Source organism: Oncorhynchus mykiss, chromosome 22 (assembly GCF_057628025.1).
Source record: "Oncorhynchus mykiss isolate SJ-2025 chromosome 22, ASM5762802v1, whole genome shotgun sequence".
NCBI lineage: Eukaryota > Metazoa > Chordata > Actinopteri > Salmoniformes > Salmonidae > Oncorhynchus > Oncorhynchus mykiss.
Genome location: NC_143043.1, coordinates 41,194,810 through 41,215,835, shown reverse-complemented (window position 1 = coordinate 41,215,835; position 21,026 = coordinate 41,194,810). Strand labels below are relative to the sequence as shown.

General features: G+C 43.2%; 1 protein-coding gene across 2 annotated transcripts in view; it reads right to left on the bottom strand.

Moving 5' to 3' along the window:
• The window catches only part of LOC110502095 (transcription activator GLI2), a 114,407-nt gene extending 105,173 nt beyond the window's left edge, over positions 1–9,234 (bottom strand). The window contains exons 1-2 of one of the 2 annotated variants that reach the window (XM_036959176.2): positions 8,801–9,234; positions 8,532–8,592 (exon numbers count right to left, since the gene is read on the bottom strand). The gene's annotated coding sequence lies outside the window, so the exon portion shown is untranslated. Of the gene's footprint in view, positions 1–8,531; positions 8,621–8,800 lie in introns of those variants that run through there. The other variant, XM_036959175.2, reaches the window with a different exon arrangement.
• Between the last annotated feature and the right edge of the window lie 11,792 nt (positions 9,235–21,026).

Here is a 21,026-nt window from a genome sequence, read left to right as displayed (position 1 = left end):
AGATGAACGGAGAAAAGTACAGAGAGACCCTTGATGAAAACCTGCCCCAGAGTGCTCAGGAACAGCAGACTGGACAACGACCCTAACAGGACAACGACCCTAAGCACACAGCAAGAAAACGCAGGAATGGCTCCGGGACAAGTCTCTGAATGTCCTTGAGTGGCCCAATTGAACATCTCTGGAGAGACCTGAAAATAGCTGTGCAGCAACGCTCCCCATACAACCTGACAGAGCTTGAGGGGCTCTGCAGAGAAGAATGGGAGAAACTCCCCAAATACAGGTGTGCCAAGCTTGTAGTGTCATACCCAAGAAGACTCAAGGCTGTAATTGCTGCCAAAGGTGGTTCAACAAAGTACTGAGTAAAGGGTCTGAATACTTATGTAAATGTAATATTTCTGTTTTTATTTGTAATAAATTAGCAAACAATTCTAAAAACCTGTTTCTGCTTTGTCATTATGGGGTATTATGTGTAGATTGATGAGGAAAAAAACTATTTAATCAATTTTAGAATAAGGCTGTAACCAACAAAATGTGGAAAAAGTCATACATACACATCCACATACAGTGCCTTGCGAAAGTATTCGGCCCCCTTGAACTTTGCGACCTTTTGCCACATTTCAGGCTTCAAACATAAAGATATAAAACTGTATTTTTTTGTGAAGAATCAACTACAAGTGGGACACAATCATGAAGTGGAACGACATTTATTGGATATTTCAAACTTTTTTAACAAATCAAAAACTGAAAAATTGGGCGTGCAAAATTATTCAGCCCCCTTAAGTTAATACTTTGTAGCGCCACCTTTTGCTGCGATTACAGCTGTAAGTCGCTTGGGGTATGTCTCTATCAGTTTTGCACCTCGAGAGACTGACATTTTTTGCCATTCCTCCTTGCAAAACAGCTCGAGCTCAGTGAGGTTGGATGGAGAGCATTTGTGAACAGCAGTTTTCAGTTCTTTCCACAGATTCTCGATTGGATTCAGGTCTGGACTTTGACTTGGCCATTCTAACACCTGGATATGTTTATTTTTGAACCATTCCATTGTAGATTTTGCTTTATGTTTTGGATCATTGTTTTGTTGGAAGACAAATCTCCATCCCAGTCTCAGGTCTTTTGCAGACTCCATCAGGTTTTCTTCCAGAATGGTCCTGTATTTGGCTCCATCCATCTTCCCATCAATTTTAACCATCTTCCCTGTCCCTGCTGAAGAAAAGCAGGCCCAAACCATGATGCAGCCACCACCATGTTTGACAGTGGGGATGGTGTGTTCAGCTGTGTTGCTTTTACGCCAAACATAACGTTTTGCATTGTTGCCAAAAAGTTCAATTTTGGTTTCATCTGACCAGAGCACCTTCTTCCACATGTTTGGTGTGTCTCCCAGGTGGCTTGTGACAAACTTTAAACAACACTTTTTATGGATATCTCCTTGTATGAGCTGAAAGACGGCCAGGTCTTGGTAGATTTGCAATGGTCTGATACTCCTTCCATTTCAATATTATCGCTTGCACAGTGCTCCTTGGGATGTTTAAAGCTTGGGAAATCTTTTTCTATCCAAATCTGGCTTTAAACTTCATCACAACAGTATCTCGGACCTGCCTGGTGTGTTCCTTGTTCTACATGATGCTCTCTGCGCTTTTAACGGACCTCTGAGACTATCACAGTGCAGGTGCGTTCATACGGAGACTTGATTACACACAGGTGGATTGTATTTATCATCATTAGTCATTTAGGTCAACATTGGATCATTCAGAGATCCTCACTGAACTTCTGGAGAGAGTTTGCTGCACTGAAAGTAAAGGGGCTGAATAATTTTGCACGCCCAATTTTTCAGTTTTTGATTTGTTAAAAAAGTTTGAAATATCCAATAAATGTCGTTCCACTTCATGATTGTGTCCCACTTGTTGTTGATTCTTCACAAAAAAATACAGTTTTATATCTTTATGTTTGAAGCCTGAAATGTGGCAAAAGGTCGCAAAGTTCAAGGGGGCCGAATACTTTCGCAAAGCACTGTATATAAATGTTCTAACTGATCATTTCAATTTCTTACTATGTAATTACATAGGGGTTTGTGTGTTGGGGAGTTTTGTTATGTTATGGCCGTGCAGTAACAAGCAAATCATGGTGCTGAAAAAACGATAATCATACAAGCACTTGATCAAGTTATGTCATGTATGGTCAAAGAAGTTGCAATCTGCTCAGGAGAGGAGAACCTTCTATGGGAGAAACCCTCAGCTCAGATCAGCTGTCATTTGTGCCACATTGCAGAGTCGGCTTCATTCTTTCAGTAGCATTAGGGGCCATTTATCCTAAATGTGTTGTTACAACTCATTCTCAACAGTAACAGCTGTCAATATCCTCACCAGGCCCCTTAGGCAACAGCGGGTGGTGTGGGTGGTATGGTGTGCACATATGTGGGCATCCCTTTGAATCAAAGGCAATAATCTACAGTTGTCATTTGTTCTTCCAAGTTTATCTATTTAATGATGACACATCCACATTGATATTACAAGAGATTATCATTCTAATATAAGTGCTTTTGAAAGCAGACTTTATCTCTGATGTGTGTGTGTGTGTGTGTGTGTGTGTGTGTGTGTGTGTGTGTGTGTGTGTGTGTGTATGCCGGCAGTCTGTCAGCTGTTCCTCAGCTTGGACGCCTTGGTGACAAGGGGACAGCCCTAGCTGTTGTCTGAGGCCCTTGTGTGTGGGGGGTCAATGTCCTACCAGCTGCCACAAGCACACCAAGAGGTGCGATGACAACCTGGAAGCCACACTGAGCCAAATATACCTGGTTAAGCAATCAGCCTAGCCTGTACTTCAATTGTCAGAACATGTCCGTCTTTTACAAGCGATGATTCAGAAGCATTGACACCTAGCGACTCTTTGAGAATGATAACAAAAGGTGTAAAGACCGGCCACCCACACATGAGATGTTAGTAATAGGTACGTTAAAACCACAAGAGTTCTTAATGGTCTTTTCCAATCTGTCTCTTTTAAGGAAGTTCCATACTTTTCTCAACACTGAGGATAAGGAGCTCGGGGATACTGTTACAGTTCTGCCATGACCGCATTCATGACGATTCTACTCTGAACAACATATTTGTTGCATTATATTTGAAAAGTCTTACATGGTTCAAGTTACTGAGAGAAGACAAATGCAGCATGCATCCACATACGATCCTCGTCCCATCAGGTTCTCCCATTTAATGAGAGGATTCCAAAACAAACTTCCTCAAAATGGACTGAATCCAGAACCAGAGTTCTGTTCTGAGCCGGAGAGAGGCCGACGCAATGGCGACAGGCAAGCAGCGAGCTAGTGGACATGTGGGAGTTGGTGTAGAACAGGGCTCTCCAACCCTGTTCCTGGAGAGCTACCATCCTGTAGGTTTTTAGCTCCAACCCTAATCTATCACACCTGATTCTAATAATTAGCTGGTTGATAAGCTGAATCAAGTTAGTTACAACTGGGGTTGAAAGAAAAACCTACAGGAGGGTAGCTCTCCAGGAACAGGGTTGGACAGCCCTGGTGTAGAAGAACCAAATGTTTTCTTTGCAAGCAGCTAAATGCTTTCAATGCGCTCCCCTCGTCTCCTAGTCTAACACAGAGGAGTCTGTGGCCTGGCACAAAGTAAGGCACTTAATATTTCTCATCATATGGAATGTAATACGATTACATTCAGCCCCTATGGGCAAGTCAGCAAGTCAACTTTGCTTTGTAGCTACGGGAGGCCTTTGGATAAATCATAACTTACATCTGAGGCCTCTCCCCTCTCTCAAAACCCCAGTGTTGGAAGCACAAACAGAGCATGCACACACGCCACACACACTCACACACACACTGTTGAATATGCTGCGTGTTCTGCAAGCGGCCTCTCTATAGACCTGACGCTCTGCATCAGATTAAAGCCCACGGCAAACACTGGAGACAATACACCATTGTCTGGGAGTCCATGTCAGTCTTAGGAACAACCAACACAGTGAATCTGGTCATTCATTGACAATGGCGAGTAAGATAGGAGAAGACACAGTGGTGTTAATAATGATACTCTGTCTGGGCTGCTGCCAGCTGCTGTGAAAGGAAAGTTTCCGTGATGGAACCGCAGATCATCTTGTTACCCTGGCTAACCCACTATGGGAGGTGATTAGCAGTAGGATCAAGGCAACCCTCTCAGATTAACCACATGCTGATCTCAGATCTTTCCAGTGTCCGCCAGGCTTGGTGTTGGTTCAGAGCGTTAGGACGAACAAGAAGTAAGGAGAACCAGGCACATGGTTCGGCTACATTTGGCTATATATTATTACGATTTGATACTGGCACCAAGATATATATATATATATATATATATATATATATATATATATATATATATATATATATATATATATATATATTGGTGCCAGTGGACTGGAAAAGCTTGACTGGTAGTGTACTGGCAACCAAACACAACCCATGTTTTTTTCTCAAGGCATTTAGCTGGTTGAGCAAAGTGGGCCGGTCCAGTTGTGGTTATCTCTGTGTCAGCGCAGAGCTCTGCAGCTTAAACCCAATGGTTTATTTTAGGGTGAAGTAATGAAATAAATGTTGTGTCCCCCACTCCAACTGGCTAACTTGCTTTGACCTATAGAATCACTGCTAAAAGCCTGTGTTTGGAGAACTCTGGCCGTGGGGCTGGGTATCGTTTCAAGATGTCATGGTGTTGACACATCATATATAACACAATGTAAATTGTATACATGATTTAATCTGTTGAAGTTTCATTCCTTCCTCCCTCAGAGAACAGTGTGAAGGCAGGCTGGGACTACAGAGTTATGAAGTCCAGAGGCCCCAAAGTCGTACCCTACTCCCTATGTAGTGCACTTCTTTTGACTCGGACCATTGTTAAAACTAATGCACTATAAAGAGAATAAGGTGTCATTCCGGATACACCCCTGGAGTCCAAAGGCCCCCAAAATATCCCCACTTTGGTGCCTGTGATTGTGACTAACTGGGAGAATTTTGTTAAATAAATGGGTAGGTCTAGAGGAAATAGATCATTAGGCTTTGTTGCGTGACTTACAGAAACCTGGAAATAGTGTTTCCTCGAGAGAAACCATGTCCTCCGTAATTGTAGCCTAGCTTCTTGCTTTTTGATGAGGGCGACTCACTGTGCCTCCCGCCTCCAAAGATTGATGACATCAATCATGATGTGATGAGGTTGTCAGTGATTTTACCATACAGCGCTTAAATGGCTAGTTAAAACCACATTGGACTCTCTCCTTTACTTTTACAATTACGTGTTTTTTTTACAGAGGAGGCCATACATGGTTTCCCATTTTCTTTCGATAACAACAGATGTAAATTCTCTCAACCTCACATTCCATGGCACTGTGTGTCTTAGTAAGGACTCGTTCTCGTGGCTGGCCCTGTGAGAGATGGAGAGGGGGGTGAGGTGGGGTCTAAGTACTCACTCCTAGGCCTAGCTGGCCCTGTGAGAGATGGAGTGGGGAATGAGAGGGGACAAGGCCAGGCAGGGCAGGTTGCTACTCTCCTTCTTCCAGACCGGATATGATGTGATCCTATTTAACCCCAGACACTTGAAAGAGAATGAGCCAGATGCCTCGAGGGTATGGTATAACAGACACTAAAAAGCCTTGATTGTGTCCACTTGCCATCCCAAGCCAATGCAGAGAGGAACTCAAAGAGGGACCCTGAAAACAAATGAATGTAGCTTCTCTGCCGACTGCCGTCACTTCACTGGTCCCTGTGTTTTCCCCTTCCCTCCACCTTACCCCTCATCTCAAGTACAGCCTCGCTGTAAGAAGAGTGCGCCGTGGCAGACTAGAATAGTTCAACACATAGATGTCTTTTTACAGCTCCCTAAATGGCCATTAAATGCCCATCAATTGAGCTCCAGACATGAGTGTACTTCAGCCACCCTCCACCCCCACACAGCTCCCCCCGGCCTGGGCTGAAGGAAGGCTGCAAGGTCCTGCTAGACACCCAGTATTGTCCAACACTCTCAAAGTGGTGTCTCCGACGGGTCTAGAATGATAATGCTCTTTTCACTCGATGGCAACCACTCGTTGTATACAACGTCAGAGGTGTACGTCATCTCGTAGGGAAACAGTGTTGGGCTCAACAACGTGTTGCAAAACATACAGCAGGCTTAACAACACTGGTGGGAAGGTGTTCATTTTCTTTTACAGCAATGGAAATATGAAAATATAGTTTAAATGCACTGTAGGGCATTTTGGATATGATTCAACCATCAACGATTTGCCTATATTAAAACGGTGTGGTTTGTAATCATAATGGCCTAATATAACCACGTAATACGGCCACCAGAACAGAAACATAATTGTGGGAAAGCAGCCATTCTGGGAAACATGTAAACTATAGAGATACAGCAGCTGTAGTTCTTTCTTTTACATCAAGTAGATTTCTAAACACAACAACTTTCTCAACTGTATACCCACAACATTGACCTTTCTCCTGGTAGAATCTCTGAGCAGTTTAAGGGGACAGAGCTTAAAGGGACTGCAATCTAGGAATGCCATGCTGTAGTAAATGGCTTTATCAGAACAGTATATTATCTTAGCTCACTGAGGTGTGAGAGGAGAGAAAGAGAGAGAGACAAGAAAACCCTGTTCTTTTCAAAAAAATGTTGTCCTCTCTATAGGGGGAGGTCTGTCCTCTTCCTGTCCTTCTCAGAGTCATTCAAACGGACCCTCCTGCATACTAGACCTCATCAGAATATGTGTTTTTAAGTCCCCCCCACCTCTCCTCCTTTCCCTTTTCCAGTATTCGGTTCATTACATTTCTGCAGACTTCCAGAGAAGAAAAACGGCAGATCAATAAAGTAGGGAGAGCTGTGGAGGGACATGTGAAAGAGAGAAACAGAGGGTAAGGGGAACATAGAAAAGAGAGTGAGGCTGGCTCTGGCTTGGGAGATGAAAGTGACATCGCCACCATGGGTTTCAGAGCCTAGAGAAAAGAACCCCAAGCAGAGCTTGAATAGGCTGAATAGCCCCATCATTTCTTTACATTCTTTCACTCTCCCCAGGCCTGACTGCTGGAACTCTTCATTGAGCACAATGGCAAATGCACTAAAACTTTTTTCTTATGCTAATGTTCCCGCAACTGCATGGGCATCAACGCATTAAATTAAAATCACACTCATGGTGGACACACATGTGCAACACAGAAATGCATACCACCACGGATGCTTTTTTTGCAAGAGTCAGAGCTTTTTCCTTGAGCATTTGTCTATTCTTACTTTTCATTTTCTTTCTTTTCACTGTTTTCTTTTCACTTTATTCTCTAGAGAAAATACTATTGTTCCTTTGTAAAATCCTGCACTTTTAACATTCTTCAGTAAGCCCATGACATCAAATAACTTGAACCAGTCCTTTCATCAGTTTTACATTTGAGTTGATGAATATCACCGATTTAAGGAATTCATTTGACATTAAACTATATCCTTTTCAATTGATATACAATCCTAAAACCATGTCTATTCTTTTTTATTTGTGGTTCTATAACTGATCTGAGACCAAAACGAGGATGAAAATGGTGTCGATATTATTAGTTCAGGCGTGAGCCTAGGGATTATTAACACACACTCTAGATGGGTGAAAGCCAACAGTAAATACAGCTGTTTTTACCTGCACAAAAGCGTCAAGTGTTTGTTGATTACTCAGGCTACAGTGCAAACAGGCGAACAACTGAGAATTTTTCAACAATAAGTAAACAACTCCTACTGACATAGGAGATTCAAGGAGGTGTCCTTAATTCCACAGCATGTGAAGCACTTCAAACATTTATTGCAAGTTTTTAAATGAGAGGGATCTTGAAATAATCAGTACATGGAGTGAAGTGAGTGCACACTTGAGCACCAATCACTTTCTTTTACGTCAACTTGTAGCCACTGTGTATAGGCCTACAGCCAGTCTGCCACAAACGTTAGTGTGAAAAGCACAATTAAATTGGAATGTAGCCTATGAAATGTGTCAATCTGAAACCACTCAAAATGATGATAGACAAGACAACAACATTTGGGAACACATGTCCCTAAACCTTCTATAGAAGTTAAAACTTCCAGAAATATGCACAAAATGTATTGCAAAATAAAAGTTACTGTTTACATCGAACTTTGCACACATTTTTAGGATCATATTTAAAGATGCAGTGTATCACGATAGGTCTAGGCTACTACTCTGCTGGGCATTTGGAAGTCAGTAGAAGGGTTGACGCCGCGGCTTTCAGATCACATCTCTTCGCATATGGATCAAGTTGCAAGACAGAATGTTTTGGATTCCAATGTCAGTTAAGTTCAAAGTGCAAATGTGATGTGGAGTTACCCAAACCCCATCTGTCCTTGACACGCAATATTATTCAATGTGACTGCAGGATAGTGGTTTACATTTAAACAGATATAGCTTGTCTATTGCATTCAGCATCAAGAGGTTTCAAATAAGAAATTAATTATTTGTTTTAAAATGTCTCCAAGCTTGTCATCTAGGCTAGTCTACACCACAACAAAAACTTTCCTTACCTTGAATAGTTTCTCTTTAGACCCCGATGCTGTTTTTTTTCTCTCACTTTGTCCGACGACTCTGCAAGTATTTCGAGAATTAGGTTTAAGTGTACTTTTTCAATGAAAACAGCCGAGGCCGGCTATGTACTTAAAGAAAAGTTTGAAAGTCTATTCAAAGTTCGGAACACGGCATCCCTCGGATAACTCATTTAACACGGAGGAGCGCAATTACTCGCATCTAACTTTTACAATCCATCATCTTCAAGCGGTAACGTTTTCTCACTCACCTTTGAGTTTTTACATAAGAAAGCGCATGACATGTTTTCGCCAGAATACGTGGCTGAAAATGTAAACTAAAACTAGATTTTAATCGACAGTTGTTCTAGACATGCGGTGGTGAGATCTTCAAGCTGATCTGTTTTCAATCCGATCCCCTCTTTCTCTCCCCCTCTCTACCCTCCACCTCCTCCGTGCTCCCTGTTGAGTTGAGCCATTTGCTGCTCCAGATGGGCCGGACTAACTCAATCCAGCAGTTGGACTCAGGTACAAGTTAGATGAAGTTGAATTATTGTTCGATTTCACAAACTTCAGGCAGGAACGTTACTGGGAGATAATTTTGTCAGATACACATGGGCTATTCAATTGAGAATAGGAGCATCATTGCAACTGACTAGGAAATCACCCAACTGACCCCCCCCCTCCCCCTCATATAAACGTATTTTTTGGCCATCACATATTTTGGGGTAATTGATATCTTCTTCCCCGTCTCCATTTGTCTTGGCATATCCTTACAGCAGCAACACTGATTAAATCAATTTGGAGACAAGCCATCCACATTGCCTACACAAAGCACATCATCAGGCATACTTTCCGCCATTATCAACAGTGCCTGGTACTAGCAAGTTACAGGATATGTCAGACTTTAACACTTGGAATGCGGATGTGGGTATATGTATATATATATATATATATATATCAGGCCTTTCTGATTAATGTGTCATGTCTGAGCAACATTATGTCTGTGAGTTGAATAATGGTTTGTGTGGATAATAGGGTAGTCTGTGAGTTGAATAACGGTTTGTGTGGATAATAGGGTAGTCTGTGAGTTGAATAACGGTTTGTGTGGATAATAGGGTAGTCTTGTGAGTTGAATAATGGTTTGTGTGGATAACAGGGTAGTCTGTGAGTTGAATAATGGTTTGTGTGGATAATAGGGTAGTCTGTGAGTTGAATAACGGTTTGTGTGGATAATAGGGTAGTCTGTGAGTTGAATAATGGTTTGTGTGGATAATAGGGTAGTCTGTGAGTTGAATAACGGTTTGTGTGGATAATAGGGTAGTCTGTGAGTTGAATAACGGTTTGTGTGGATAATAGGGTAGTCTGTGAGTTGAATAACGGTTTGTGTGGATAATAGGGTAGTCTGTGAGTTGAATAACGGTTTGTGTGGATAACAGGGTAGTCTGTGAGTTGAATAACGGTTTGTGTGGATAATAGGGTAGTCTGTGAGTTGAATAACGGTTTGTGTGGATAACAGGGTAGTCTGTGAGTTGAATAACGGTTTGTGTGGATAACAGGGTAGTCTGTGAGTTGAATAATGGTTTGTGTGGATAATAGGGTAGTCTGTGAGTTGAATAATGGTTGGTGTGGATAACAGGGTAGTCTGTGAGTTGAATAACGGTTTGTGTGGATAACAGGGTAGTCTGTGAGTTGAATAACGGTTTGTGTGGATAACAGGGTAGTCTGTGAGTTGAATAACGGTTTGTGTGGATAACAGGGTAGTCTGTGAGTTGAATAATGGTTTGTGTGGATAATAGGGTAGTCTGTGAGTTGAATAACGGTTTGTGTGGATAATAGGGTAGTCTGTGAGTTGAATAATGGTTTGTGTGGATAATAGGGTAGTCTGTGAGTTGAATAATGGTTGGTGTGGATAATAGGGTAGTCTGTGAGTTGAATAACGGTTTGTGTGGATAATAGGGTAGTCTGTCAGTTGAATAACGGTTTGTGTGGATAATAGGGTTGTCTGTGAGTTGAATAACGGTTTGTGTGGATAATAGGGTAGTCTGTGAGTTGAATAATGGTTGGTGTGGATAACAGGGTAGTCTGTGAGTTGAATAACGGTTGGTGTGGATAATAGGGTTGTCTGTGAGTTGAATAATGGTTTGTGTGGATAATAGGGTAGTCTGTGAGTTGAATAATGGTTGGTGTGAATAATAGGGTAGTCTGTGAGTTGAATACTGGTTGGTGTGGATAATAGGGTAGTCTGTGAGTTGAATAATGGTTGGTGTGGATAATAGGGTAGTCTGTGAGTTGAATAATGGTTGGTGTGGATAACAGGGTAGTCTGTGAGTTGAATAATGGTTGGTGTGGATAACAGGGTAGTCTGTGAGTTGAATAATGGTTTGTGTGGATAATAGGGTAGTCTGTGAGTTGAATAACGGTTTGTGTGGATAATAGGGTAGTCTGTGAGTTGAATAACGGTTTGTGTGGATAATAGGGTAGTCTGTGAGTTGAATAATGGTTGGTGTGGATAATAGGGTAGTCTGTGAGTTGAATAACGGTTTGTGTGGATAATAGGGTAGTCTGTGAGTTGAATAACGGTTTGTGTGGATAATAGGGTAGTCTGTGAGTTGAATAATGGTTGGTGTGGATAATAGGGTAGTCTGTGAGTTGAATAATGGTTGGTGTGGATAATAGGGTAGTCTGTGAGTTGAATAATGGTTGGTGTGGATAATAGGGTAGTCTGTGAGTTGAATAATGGTTGGTGTGGATAATAGGGTAGTCTGTGAGTTGAATAATGGTTGGTGTGGATAATAGGGTAGTCTGTGAGTTGAATAATGGTTGGTGTGAATAATAGGGTAGTCTGTGAGTTGAATAATGGTTGGTGTGGATAATAGGGTAGTCTGTGAGTTGAATAATGGTTGGTGTGGATAATAGGGTAGTCTGTGAGTTGAATAATGGTTGGTGTGGATAATAGGGTAGTCTGTGAGTTGAATAATGGTTGGTGTGGATAATAGTAGTAGTCCAAACAAAAGCTGTTTTCTGGACTATTTGAAGGTACCTCTGTTTTGTGTCATTGTCAGTAAAAGTCTCATAATTCTCAAAAAGAAAAATAACAGAACAGTCATGACAGTCTTTACCTATTTATCAGACAACTACTCAAAAGCTTGCGTTCATGTGTGGTTTACGGGCTTTTTTCTTCTCTCACTTTTCTTGTGTGTTTAAAAAAAAGAATCTATATTATTACGTTTATTCTGCATTATTGGGAAAGAGCTTGCAAGTTAAGCGTTTCACTGAACTGTTTTACTCCTGCTGTATCCTGTGCATGTGACAACTTTTAACCTTTGAAACATCTTGGATTTGGTTTGGATTTGACCCATGATCACCAAATCAGCAGATATTGAGGGAAACAGTGACCCCTTGTGGACATCGAGAATACAACCGTTGCATTCATTCAGAGGTTGTGTGTGTATGTGAAAGAGAAAGAGAGATAAAGACAGAGGGAGGAACATAAAGAGATAGAGGTAGGTAGAAAGAGGGGGAGACAAAGAGTGGGGGGCGAGAGAGAGAACAAGAGAGAGAAAGAAACATAGAAAGAGAGTGAGAAAGAATGCAAGAGAAAACGAGGGAGAGAGAGAGTGTCAGGCCTGGCTGCGTCCACCTATTGTTAATCTCTGTGTGGGCATAGCATGCCTGGATGCCCCCTCTCAAAACCAGGCCGTGCACATGAGCCCACTCTGTGCCTCTGCTTGTCTGTATAAAAGGGGGTGAACGCCAGTGTCAGGCCGTTTGCATTTCTTCTCTGCCAGCAGATCCTGGAATTTTAATGAGCATGTTGGGTTTCTGATTTCAGGAGCAAAACAGGAGTGAGGCAAGGAAGAGAGAGGCTTTATAGAGTTTCATAGACCATTCATAAAGTCTTCATAAGCATCACCTAGATGCTTCATAAAGTCTTCATAAGCACTACCTAGATCCTTCATAAAGTCTTCAAAAGCACTATGTAGATGCTTCATAACAAAACCTTCATAAGCATTACCTAGATGCTTCATAAAGTCTTCAAAAGCACTATGTAGATGCTTCATAACAAACCCTTCATAAGCATTACCTAGATGCTTCATAAAGTCTTCATAAGCACAATTTAGATGCTTCACAAATGAGACTACAGCAGTTTTGATAGTGAGTGAGATCACCTGTTGCTTACGATCTGGTCACATGATCTCATGCATACTTTCAGCATTACACAACCCTCACCTCAAGGTGCAGATCTAACCAAAACGTAATCAATCAAAAGTGTTTGTGCTGGTTTATGTTTTTGGCTATGAATCAACTATTCATTGTTTTTCCAAGTTATTGATATAGTCTTTCCTCATTTAATTAAATCTACAACAATAAATAATAATAAATAATAATAAACAATAATTACCACCTATCTATTTTTCTGTTCTGTTGATCTATGTAATAACAGGACAGTAGTGATGGTGCTGGCTGCTGTAGCCTACATTTGCCTAAATACTACAGAAAGTTTGCATATGAACGACAGTTTACTGTATTTTGTTGCATTGTTCACAGTATGATTCTTTGTATTTACAACTGAGAACCGACAAGACGTGTCTGAAAGCATACATTTGTTATATCACATCCCTGACCTGGCGTGTGAGGTCAACCCTCTCTGTGTGATGACTCAGTTCGTCCACAGTTAGTTAGCCTTCTGCTGGAGTATATATCCTGTGTTTTCCTATTATCTCCAAATCATCTCTGGGGTCCACTGTGTATCCAAAACCAAAAAACACACACCCACGCACACACACTTGCACCTTACAGTATTCAAAAGCAACATGATTAAACAAATTGCACACCAACTCCATACTCTTATCTGGTGTACTTGATGTAGAATACCTACTCTGGATGAAATTGTTCTGTAGGCGTAAACTTTGAAAGAAATTGAGACGCTTGCTGGCAAAAGTTCATTTGTATGAAAACACTACCATCAAGTGGTGTAAAGTGGTATCACAGTGTTGGTTCTTATCACCAGGGTATTGGCCTGTACAAAGCAGTTTACAATGCATTTTAAACTGAGGATACTCACCCCTCTGTCTGCTCTATATTTATGGTCAAGTTGAAGGAAAACAGCGGCTTGTGTCTCTTAAACAGACCCGAGGACAGTCACGGACACACACGCATGCACAAACACACACACACACACACACACACACACACACACACACACACACACACACACACACACACACACACACACACACATTTTATTGTCAATCCAAGCTATCACAACTGGTTAACACTTTACTTGACACCCAGTGTCTTAACACATTATGGCACGGTCATAAACATGTCATAATATGTCATAACAGCTGACATAACTTGTCATAACCTATCATAATATGGTCATAACACTGTCATGACCCATATACAGTGTCAAGAAAAAGTATGTGAACCCTTTGGAATTACTTGGATTTCTGCATAAAATGGTCATAAAGTTTGATCTGATCTTCATCTAGGTCACAACAATAGACAAACACAGTCTGCTTAAACTAATAACACACTAACAATTATACGTTTTCAAGTCTATATTGAACACACCGAGTAAACATTTACAATGCAGGGTGGGAAAAGTTTGTGAACCCTTGGATTTAATAATTGGTTGACCCCCCTTTGGCGGCAATAATCTCAACCAAACCTTTTATGAGGTCGTGGATCAGACCTGCACAATGGTCAGGAGGAATTTTGGACCATTCATCTTTACAAAACTTTCAGTTTCAGTTCAGCAATATTCTTGGGATGTCTGGTGTGAACTGCTTTCTTGAGGTCATGCCACAGCATCTCAATCGGGTTTAGGTTAGGACTCTGACTGGGCCACTCCAGAAGGGGTATTTTCTTCTGTTGAAGCCATTCTGTTGTTGATCTACTTCTGTGTTTTGGGTCGTTGTCCTGTTGCATCACCCAACTTCTGTTGAGCTTCAATTGGTGGACAGATAGCCTAACATTCTCCTGCAAAATGTCTTGATAAACTTGGGAATTCATTTTTCCATTGATGATAGCAAGCTGTCCAGGTCCTCAGGCAGCAAAGCAGCTCCAAACCATGATGCTCCCTCCACCATACTTTACAGCTGGAATGAGTTTTTTTTTAATGTTTGTATTTTTGTATTTATTTTGGAACTCCTTGGCAGCAGCTCCTCTTCCTGGGGTCCAGCAAAATGAAGGCAGTTTAAAAATGTTACAATACATTCACAGATTTCACAACACACTGTGTGCCCTCAGGCCCCTACTGCACCACTACCACATATCTACAGTACTAAATACATTTGTATGCATAGTGTGTATGTTATTGTGTGTGTGTGTGTATGCATGTGTCTGTGCCAATGTTTGTGTTGCTTCACAGTCCCACTGTTCCATAAAGGTGTTTTTTAATCTGTTTTTTTTTTTAAATCTAATTTTACTGCTTGCGTCAGTTACTTGATGTGGAATGGAGTTCCATGTAGTCATGGCTCAATGTAGTACTGTGTGTCTCCCATAGTCTGCTCGGGACTTAGGGACTGTGAAGAGACCTCTTCTGGCATGTCTTGTGGGGTATGTATGGGTGTCCGAGCAGTGTGCCAGTAGTTTAGACAGACAGCTCGGTGCATTCAACATGTCAGTACCTCTCATAAATAAAAGTAGTGATGAAGTTAATCTCTCCTCTACTTTCACCCAGGAGAGATTGACATGCATATTATTAATATTAGCTCTCTGTGTACATCCAAGGGCCAGCCGTGCTGCCCTGTTCTGAACCAATTGCAATATTTGTTAATACGCATATGTTAATATGGGCAATCTTTTAGCACTTTTCTGTGTTGCTTGATTGTTTTTAATGCTTTTCTGGGAAGCTTATCAGAGGTAGACTTGCTTATGTTATTTATATTGGAGCTGATGAGGGTGAGCTTCATAAAGTGATCTTCCTACTATTGCACACCATCTCAATGATAACAGTGTAACTCTGGTTCATAGGCTCATGATTACTGCTTACAATAGCTGTAGGATAAACAGATGTATTCTGTGCAATTATTTTTTTACCTTTATTTAACTAGGCAAGTCAGTTAAGAACAAATTCTTATTTTCAATGACGGCCTAGGAACAGTGGGTTAACTGCCTGTTCAGGGGCAGAACGACCTAGTCAGCTCGGGGATTTGAACTTGCAACCTTCCGGTTACTAGTCCAACGCTCTAACCACTAGGCTACCCTGCCGCCCCAATTAGGGGTGCATAAATTAAATAACTTGCATTGTGTTTGCCAATGCCCCTAAGATCATGTACATTTGATGCAGCATTATGACGACTCATTGTCACAATTGTAGGGATTAACTGAGCTGGTCTTGGATCATTTACCAGTCATTGTTTCAACGCAGCCTTGAAATGCGTGGACAGAGTCCAGGAGCCAAAATGATTTGGATGGACTCCGTCATTCCTGTAGAGTATCTTCTGTTTCCAGAAGGTGTCAAAGTTATCAATAAAAGTGACTCCAGTAGAGCTACAGTAGTCTTTTAGCCAGATGTGTAATGCCAGCAGTCTGCTGAATCTTTCTCACCCAACGATGGTACTGGACCTGAAATTATTGGCCATTTTTTGAGTCTTTTAATGCTAAAATCAGTTAATTAAAATCCATTTTCAAATGTTCCGAGCTAGCCCTCCTTATGTCGTTTGACCCCACATGGACTACGTCAGTGTCAGCTCACGGCATCTGTGTTAGAACACTCAGAAGCAGCTTTGTTATGTCCTGTACTCGTGCTCCTGGGTAGCACAGGGTTTTTGCCCTGGGGACCGAGATGTTTCTCACCATAGAGCTGCCTATGATGATAGCTGGTGTGTTGAATGGGCCGGTTTGTCAGGCAGCCTCACGTCTGGTGGGGCTGAGAGTTCCGAGGATCTGAACCCGAGCTAGAAGCCACCGGAGAGGGAGACATAACCGAGGACGAAGATGCAGATACCTCTGGATCCGATCTTGATTGGGAAGCCACCAAGGACGAAGGCGCCGCAACCTCTGGATCTAGGGTGGCAAAGCTGTTTCTGATATGTGTCAGTTCTGGGCTCAACATCCCAATGGAGACCCCCGTTGCCAGAGGGCGCTTTCTTCGACTTCCACTTTGAGTGACGTACCTCCATGGCTGGATGGTTGAGTCGAGAACAGCTCCGTTCTCCAGGGAATGGGGAGACACCTTCAGGGATGGAACCCTGCCTAGCACTGGCCAGTCGGCTGTGGAGAGCTGCCATGGTGGCAAAACGTCCACCAGACCAGAGCCATGTCCGGCTACTGGGGTGGAAGAAAAATAAAAAGTAGGTGGGCGTGGGTTCCCCAGTAGCTTATGTAGGTTTGTTACTTGCTTACTAAGAGTAGCTACTTCACTCATGTAGTCCTCCGCAAGCAAGCAGTTGCTACATTGAAAGTCAGCACGGTCCACATTGTCCCAGAACAAAGCAAAGTAAACACAGTTCCTGCAACACTGGAAACATTCAATAGCGGCCTCCATTTGAGACAGCAATTTAGCCAAACAGAGCTGTGCCTTTTTTTCTCCACACATAGTGTTGTGTGTTTCTTCCAAATAACTCAACTGTGGTTTCATCTGTCCACAGAATATTTTGCCAGTAGCGCTGTGGAACATCCAGGTGACTTTTCCAAACTTCAGACGTGCAGCAATGTATTTTTTGGACTGTTGTGGCTTCTTCCACAGTGTCCTCCCATGAACACCATTCTTGTTTAGTGTTTTACATATCATAGACTTATCAACAGAGATGTTAGCACGTTCCAGAGATTTCTATAAGTCTTCCGCTGTCACTCTAGGATTCTTCTTAACCTCATTGAGCATTCTGCGCTGTGCTCTTGCAGTTATCTTTGCAGGATGGCCACTCCTAGGGAGAGTAGCAACATTGCTGAACTTTCTTCATTTATAGACAATTTGTCTTACCCGTGGACCGATGAACATCAATGCCTTTAGAGATACTTTTGTAACCCTTTCCAGCTTTATGCAAGTCACCAATTCTTAATTTTAGGTCTTCTGAGATCTCTTTTGTTCGAGGCATGGTTCACATCAGGCAATGCTTCTTGTGAATAGCAAACTCAAATGTTGTGTGTCACACTCTGATCTGTTTCACCTGTCTTTGTGATTGTTTCCACCCCCCTTCCAGGTGCCGCCCATTTTACCATGTTCTCTTTTTGTCTGTTGCCAGTTTGCCTTCTTTGTTCAGTCTCTTTTTCTCGCCCTCCTGGTTTTGACCCTTTCCTGTCCTGAATCTGAGCCTGTCTGCCTGACCACTCTGCCTACCCTGAGCCTGCCTGCCGACCTGTACCTTTGCCCCACCTCTGGATTATTGACCCTCTGCCTACCCTGAGCCAGCTTGCCGTCCGGTACCGTTGCCCCACCCCTGGTTTACGGACCCCTGGCTGCCTTGACCTGTCTATTGCCTGCCACTGTTGGATTATTAAACCATTGTTAAATCGACCTGTCTGCATCTGGGTCTTACCTTCACACCTGATAGTACGAACTGCCCTTGACTGACCCGGCATACCCGGACCAGCTGCGCAATGCCATCTCCTCCCAAGGAGCCTCCATTGGTAGGCACGAGGAATTGCTTCGTGGTCTTATGGAGGGGGTCCAAACATTGGCTGAGCGCCATGACCGGGCGTTGGACATGCTGCTCTAGCAATTCCGCGGGTTGTCTGGGGGGCAGCCTGCCACGGTGGTAACCCCACCTCCCCTTAGTAACTCAGAGGTTAGCAGCGCCGCCCAACCGGCCACTCCACCTTCCCAGGAGCCCCGGTTATCTCCCCCGTAACGCTTTAATGGAGAACCTGTCGGGCATTTTTAGCTCAGTATGCCCTTGATTTTGAGCTTCAGATAGCCTACCTCATCACTCTGTTGTCTGTGAGGGCTCTCACCTGGGCTACCGCTGTATGGGAACAACAGCCCAGCCATGTGTGTGAGTAGAGAAGCTGCCCGGAAGCTAATCCAGCTCCGGCAGGACCCCCGCCGAGTGGCCGACTATGCGGTGGATTTCCGCACGTTGGCAGCGGAGAGTGCGTAGAACCAGGAAGCACTGTTTGACATGTTCCAGCACGGCGTCTCGGAGGAGGTTAAGGACAAGCTTGCTGCTTGGGAGTTACCCACGAATCTTAACAACTTCTTAGGGATCGGTGTCCCTTCCATGGGATGGCTTTGGAAACATAGGCTAATGCAATTAGCATGAGGTTGTAAGTAACAAGAACATTTCCCAGGACATATGGCACACCCTGACCATAGTTTGCTTTGTATGTTTCTATGTTTTGTTTGGTCAGGGTGTGATCTGAGTGGGCATTCTATGTTATATGTCTAGTTTGTCTATTTTTATGTTTGGCCTGATATGGTTCTCAATCAGAGGCAGGTGTTAGTCATTGTCTCTGATTGGGAACCATATTTAGGTAGCCTGGTTTGTGTTGGGTTTTGTGGGTGGTTGTTTCCTGTCTTTGTGTTTGTTGCACCAAATAGGGCTGTTTCGGGTTTTCCACGTTTATTGTTTTGTATTATGTTCATGTTTAGTTCTTATTAAAAAACATGAACTTCAACCATGTTGCATTTTGGGCCACCTCTCCTTCCCAGGAGGAAAACCGTTACAACATAGACATATCTGATTTTGGCAGAAAGCTTAAATTCTTGTTAATCTAACTGCCCAATTTACAGTAGCTATTACAGTGAAATAATACCATGCTATTGTTTGTGGAGAGTGCACAATTTTGAACATGAAAAGTTATTAATAAACAAATTAGGCACATTTGGGCAGTCTTGACACAAAATATTATATACAAAATATTTGAACAGTAATGCAATGGTTCATTGGATCAGTCTGAAACCTTTTAATACACTGATGCTATCAAGTGGCCAAAATCTAAATAGCACCTGGGCTGGAATAATAAACTGTGACCTTTCTCTTGCATTTCAGAGATGATGGTACAAAACAATTATATTTGTATTATCTTTTACCAGATCTATTGTGTTACATCTTCCTACATTCCTTTCACATTTCCACAAACTTCAAAGTGTTTCCTTTCAAATGGTACCAAGAATATGCATATCTTTGCTTCAGGGCCTGAGCTACATGCAGTTAGCTTGGGGTATGTCATTTTAGGAGAAAATTGTATAAAAAAATGGGCGGATCCTTGAGGTTTAAACTCCCTCAACGCTTGACCATCCGCATCGATGGACGATTGCGGGAATGACGAATGGAGAGGAAATTCGATTTCGCTTGCACGTCCAGGGATTCCACCTCGCCTCCGAGTCATCCTGGAAGTCCCCAACGGTCCCGTTGCCGAGAGCACCCAAGGTTTCCAGACCTTCCTCGAGAGTCACTGAAGATGACCCAGGCACTGTTTCATGAGCCTATGCAACTAGGCAGAGCTGGGCTGTTGCCAGTGGAATGGCAACACATGATCAACACAAGGAGCTGTCTGTATTGCTAGATTTATGACTGCGGGATTGACATTCTCCCTAGCACCAGAGACCAAGGCTAAGGAGACCTACATTGGGGACTCCCTAGCTACAGGATTTATCCGTCCCTCTTCCTCTCCCACTGGCAGAGGGTTCTTCTTTGTGGAGATAAAGGACAAGACCCTGCGTCCGTGCATTGACTACCGAGGACTCAATGGCATTACAGTGAAAAAACGTTATCCGCTACCACTCATTTCCTCAGCCTTCAAGCTGCTCCAGGGGGTCACTGTGTTCGCTAAGCTGGATCTACGAAAGGTCTACCACAATGATGCAGATATGAGAGGCGGCCATTACAAATATCTGGTCATGCCCTTTGGCCTCGCCAATGCCCCTGCCTTGTTCCACGCTCTGGTGAACGATGTTCTCCGCGATATGTTGAACCGGTTCCTATCCTGGCTCTTCCCGTCAGTTCGTGGTGAAGGTCGATGCTTCAGATATTGGAGTGGGACCTGTCCTGTCCCAACGTTCTGCCCGAGGACCTTAAGCTGCATCCCTGTGCCTTCTTCTCACACCGCCTCAACACCATGGAGAGGAACTACGATGTGAGGAATCGGGAGCTCCTCGCAGTGAGGAATCGGGAGCTCCTCGCGGTGAAGATGACGTTGGAGGAATGGAGGCACTGGCTAGAAGGGGCGGAACATCCGTTCATTTTGTGGACCGACCACAAAAACCTGGAGTATCTCCGCACCGCCAAGTGCCTCAACTCCAGGCAAGCGAGATGGGCCCTGCTGTTTACCTGGTTAAACGTTTCCCTCTCCTACTGGCTGGGATCCAAGAACGTCAAGCTGGATTGCCCTGTCCCGCCGCTATAACCTCACGGTTACCTCCCCGGAGCCTGAGACCATCCTTCCCACCTCGTGCCTGGCGACAGAACTCAGCTGGGGTATAGGGAAACAGGTCTGGGAGGCACAGCGGTCCCAACCAAACCATTGGGTGGGCCTAGATAGCCGGAGGTTTGTGCCTGACGCTGTCTGCTCTGCGGTCCTGGAGTGGGCCCACTCCTCCAGGCT